Consider the following 5964-nt stretch of genomic DNA (forward strand, 5'->3'; position numbering starts at 1 on the left):
CAGAGAATAGCATGTGGTCAAGCAATACTAATAATGTAGAGTAAACGTGAGAGCCATGGTGATCATGCAGAGAAACTTTTCAGTGTGCAAAATCTGTGATATTACTGCTTTCTTGGTAATTAAGTTGTGCATGTTAGGGTTAAAAGCCTATCATCAAATGTTTCTCTCCAGTGGCCTTGTGTCGTTTAACATCACTGAAGCTAAAATAGATACACAAAGGTGTGATGTGGTGGTAATGAAATGAAGCACACATATCTATAGGTAGCAGTGCTGGCTTAATCTCAGAGACAATTGAGTTTTTAATACATCAAGACAAAAACAAACTATTCCATCGGACTTACCTTGAGGGTGTTCTTCTGCTGCATTTCCTCTCAACTGTGTGCCATCGGGACATGTAATTAATCAGAAATAATTACATGCAAAAGTGTTTTCTCAGCTATCGCCAGATTTTGAGTGGCAGCACATATTTTTTATATGCAATTATTCCAAAACCTGTCGAATACCCATAATAAGCCCAAATTATCTGCATGACTTGATACATCTACGGCAGCAAATTAGTTCTGTTGGTGAAACTAACCTTCTGAAAAGAGTCATGGTCTAAACCCTCTTTTTTATTTCCTCTCTCGCTCTTTTGGTTGTGAAAAGATGTCTTAGACTCAGCTTATTCAACATCTTTCAGATCTTTCTCCAATTATTTTTTGCAGAAACAGTCAGTGGAACTCAAGTGCTTCTGATGATCCCAAAAGTGGCCAAAAAGGACAAATAATGTAGCGTAAAAAAAAAAAAAAGTTAGAAAAATCAATGAGCACAGAACAGCTACTGTTTGGTTTGGCCATTATCTTGGTGAGTAAAATCAAATATCATATAGGCTGCAGTGCTTTAAACTGAGGCTGATTGATTTTAAAAAGCTTACAGAACCTTGGAGAGTCAAAAAAAACAAACATATTTTCTTATATACTGGCACCTTCTTTTGAGTAAAAGCCGTTTCTCCTGGTGATTTTCACATTGATGGGAGCACAATTATGTTCATTCCTGCCTTTCTCTTCTCATTTTCTCAGTCTGTGTGCGTCTCCACACCAACAGCTGCTTCTCCTTTGGCCGGTTTCCAAATGGAGGACGACTGAGGAGAGTGAATGGGATTTTAATTTCACTTGTTAATGCCGCTTTTCCTCATTCTTCCCCTCCCACAACCTTCAGCACCAACAATACAAGCAGAAAAGTTCAGGAGGGAGGCAGAGGGATGGGGGGGGGATAAGCAGCAGCTTGTGAGTGACATGAGAGTACGATCTGAACATCAAGCTTGTAAATTAAGAGGATATTGATTAAGCATGAGTGAAGAGTTTCACTCTCCTTTCTTTTCTCTGTTGTTGGTTAATTAATTATGAAGTGGCTCAGAGGGGGTGAGGAGAAATGAAGCAGAGAAATTGCTCCCAGACCTCCGACAGCATGATCCGTCTTTAAGCTAAAAAAAAAAAAAGAAACTGTTCTCTGTTTAAGGATTTAAAGTGCTCTCAAACTGTATAGGAGCTGCCTTAAACATATATGGTAGAACAGTCAAGTCATTTCGAAATGAGAGACGACAACTTTATACTTCAATTCAGCTGTTGCCAGGGAAACATAAGCTAATTCTGTTTCTCTGATGATCTGCACATGTAATCTGCGGTATGAAGCACCTGGCAGGCCAAGATCAACAAAGTGCTCACACATCATTGTGCAATGCGGTCAAAAAAACAAAACAAAACAAAACAAAAAAAAAACAAACAGGATGTTCGTTTGGTATAATTCCCGTTGAAGACGCAGCTTGAGGAACAAACCCGTGCCTGAACAAAAACACACTTGAGCTGGAAGACAACATCAGCAGACATGTCAAAAAAAATGATGAGCGCCATTCTTGTGAAACTTAAAACATCTTAGTAAAAAAAACCCTGAAGCCCTTGTGTTCTTTAAAACGAGAGGCTGCAGTGCACCCGGGCGGGGGGTTGAGGGTGAGTTGTGACATCCATCCTAAGTGAGATGGATTACACAGAGCCAAGTGGATTTGAATAACAAGCAATTTACTGGCTCTGATGTGATGCTGCAGAGGTGCAAGTCTCCTGCAAGAGGAGGCACTGAGCTCCCATCACACCAGGTGCTTCACTGAAACCATTCCCCTGCCTCCCAGTGAGCTGACCCGTTCCAACATGAAGCTGCATGACATGTAGACGCTCTGCTTTATCTGATGCTGCAGATATCAGTTTCTGGCTTAGGTAATTATGAACAGAACAGAACCAGAAACTCCAGAGCAAGTCGATAATCGAGGGCAGTAGGAATTAGATGCAATTAAATGGGACAAATGAGCTAAAAATTAAATAATTTAGCAGAAATCATAAAAAAGCAATGACTCTCCCTTGTGATTTGCACCATACAGTCTTCGTACCTATGCAGCAACCAATCGGAGCAAGAGGCAGATGGCCTCTCTGGAGAATCCATTAACCTCGGAGGTCACCAGACTGTGACCTCTCAGGGTCAAACCTAGCTCAGGAGAGCCAGTAATTGTCGTTGAGTCAACATATAGGGTTTAATCTAAAATGGCCTTTGTTGCCTGATAAACTGTATAGAAAAGATGGATGCGGTCATCGTTTGATAGGGGGATGATTTAGGGTTATTCTATTCTTCTAGGGCTTTAAAATGTATCCAAAAAGGGAATCCACCTTCTGCATGAAACACTAAATTCAGTTGTTTTTATGCCTATTATTAAGGTTTTATTAGCTCAAATCATCCATTTGGAGAAGCATATGTGTGAGGCTTAAATGGAAAGAAGAGATGCATGTTTTAGTCAGTTAGCTTAATATGGGTATTTTTAAAATGTATTTAATTATTTATGTAGTTTTCCCATGTAGTGATTAAAGTAAATAGAAACAAGATTCAATTTAAGATTAAATATATCTTTAAATATATTTTTCATGCATTTTTTTAGACTTTAATGAATACAATGTGCTAAATGAACAAACGTTTGTTTTATTAAATCATGAACCATTCATATTTCTGGAATACTGTGTTTTGCAGTTCTGCTCAAGTAAGAAATGGCTCCACATTGTTTTTTTTTTTGCAGAAGAGCCAAAAAATTTGAAGCCTGCGTTGCTGTTTTATATGTCTTCATTATGTTTCTAATCGTCATTAAAGTTGTGCATACGCTGTTTCGTTGGTCGTGGGTTAGATTTGTTTCTGCTTGTTTTAGATGTTTTCCCCTTCCAGCACATCTGGTTTCAATAATTGAACTTTGTGTTATTAACTCTGCAAAGGCTTGGAAACAAACTCCTCAGATAAATTAGCTGAATTCAACCTCAAATGTGGAAAAAGCTGGAATTTAAAATTTGACGCTGCTGTTAAAGGCAGCTGCTGTTTTATTTCTTAAAACCTCCTCATTAACAACTAAGATTCATCGGTAATGTCGTCCAATTGTACATGAGCTGCATGTAATACCAGATTCCTTTTAAATTCAAATAGTTCAGGTTGTTGACAGTTTGATATGTATCTCAAAGTTCCAAAAGAGTTAGAAAAAATATGGAAAAGTAGAGAATTTATGTTTTTTCCTGGCTTCAGTAAGTTTGAAAATTATTTGCATTTCAAGATTTTATTCCCTATTCCATGTGAAGAAAAATAAACATCCATCCATATATCCAGTCTGGGTTTTTCTTTTTTTTTTTGTTCCATAATTAGGGCTGAGTCACTGTGAAAAGGTTTGTAACTCATAGTGGTTATACTTCAGTAGTGACTCATAGTTTGATTAAAAACAATAAAAACTTGAGTATGTACATGTATAAAATTCTGAAGGATAATATTGTCAGCTTCCTAAAAAATGGCCTATGCTTTATTTATTCATTTATTTTTATTTTTTGCCAAAAGAGATTTTGTTAAAAAAGATAATTTAGGCAAAAAACCCATCACTTTTGGAGAAAAAAAAAAAAAAACGTAAGTCATTATTTAAAGAAGGCAACTATATGTAAGACTAGTTACATGGAAAACAGTAACCAGTGAGTTTAAATTCACTGGGTGAGGTGTTCCCTCTAGTGGAAACAGATCGACACTACAACGCATATTTTGTTAATTGAATATTCACTCGGTTGTAGAGTTATCAGCACGCTTTGAACTATTAAATCGTTTTCTGAATGCATTTTATTCATGCGTGAATAAAAGGCGACGTGAACTCGGAGTCAGAGGACGTAAAACTTTATTAATTTCTTATAAAAATGTCACAAAAATTCTTAGAAATTCCAACAGGTCCTTTGGGTTTATCCACAGGGAGATCAGGCCTGTTTCACAGACAACGGGGAACGAAGCGAGCGCACTATTGCATCATTATTAAATCCTCCCAGTTTGATCAGCTGCTGCGACCTGTACACGAATCCACCAGCAGAGGACATGCTGCCTCCGTTGAACTCCTCCTTCCCTCTACCTACATCCCTGACTCCTCCTTGCTCTCCTCCGTTTACTCCCTTTACTCCCTCATCCTGCTTTCCCCCCCATTTTTTTTAAATTCCCTCCCCATTCTGACCCTTCGTGTCCCTAAGCTCTCCTTCTCTGATTGGTTCCAGACGTGCCACTGAGCTCTTCTTGCCGACTCAACATTCCACAGCTGGAGACCGCGTACGCACATCTCACACACGCACACACACACACGCACTCACACCTCCTCCCTTCCCCCTCAATCTTGTTTTTTTTTTTCCTCCCTTTTTTTCACAGCAGCTTAGTGAAACACCAAAAGCCTCAGACTGAAATGGCTCCAAAGCATTCCTGCAAGCAGAGAGAGGGAGAGAAATGCACTCAAGAGACAAGAGCAGGAGAAGGAGGTTACATTTTTGAAATCTTAACAAGATGTCAAAAACACACTGCAGATGGTAGGTTTCTGAATTTGGCTTTTAAAACCTCTTTGGCACTGAAATATGTATATACACGATTGAAGATGTTTTCTTTTGCGGCCGGTCAAAGAGTTCAAGTGTTGGCAATCTCTGCAGGACAAGTAAAGCTGCTTCCAGGTAAGAAAAAAAAAANGTTTTAGATGTTTTCCCCTTCCAGCACATCTGGTTTCAATAACTGAACTTTGTGTTATTAACTCTGCAAAGGCTTGGAAACAAACTCCTCAGATAAATTAGCTGAATTCAACCTCAAATGTGGAAAAAGCTGGAATTTATTCATTAACAACTAAGATTCATCGGTAATGTCGTCCAATTGTACATGAGCTGCATGTAATACCAGATTCCTTTTAAATTCAAATAGTTCAGGTTGTTGACAGTTTGATATGTATCTCAAAGTTCCAAAAGAGTTAGCAAAAATATGGAAAAGTAGAGAATTTATGTTTTTTCTTGGCTTCAGTAAGTTTGAAAATTATTTGCATTTCAAGATTTTATTCCCTATTCCATGTGAAGAAAAATAAACATCCATCCATATATCCAGTTTGGTTTATTTATTTATTTAAATATTCCATAATTAGGGCTGAGTCACTGTGAAAACATTTGTAACTCATAGTGGTTATACTTCAGTAGTGACTCATAGTTTGATTAAAAACAATAAAAACTTGAGTATGTACATGTATAAAATTCTGACAAGGAAAATATTGTCAGCTTCCTAAAAAATGGCCTATGTTTTATTTATTCATTTATTTTTATTTTTTGCCAAAAGAGATTTTGTTAAAAAAGATAATTTAGGCAAAAAACCCATCACTTTTGGAGAAAAAAATAAATACGCAAGTCATTATTTAAAGAAGGCAACTATATGTAAGACTAGTTACATGGAAAACAGTAACCAGTGAGTTTAAATTCACTGGGTGAGGTGTTCCCTCTAGTGGAAACAGATCGACACTACAACGCATATTTTGTTAATTGAATATTCACTTAGTTGTAGAGTTATCAGTACGCTTTGAACTATTAAATCGTTTTCTGAATGCATTTTATTCATGCGTGAATAAAAGGCGACGTGAACTCGGAG

This window comes from Poecilia formosa, unplaced genomic scaffold (assembly GCF_000485575.1).
Source record: "Poecilia formosa unplaced genomic scaffold, Poecilia_formosa-5.1.2 Scaffold94, whole genome shotgun sequence".
NCBI lineage: Eukaryota > Metazoa > Chordata > Actinopteri > Cyprinodontiformes > Poeciliidae > Poecilia > Poecilia formosa.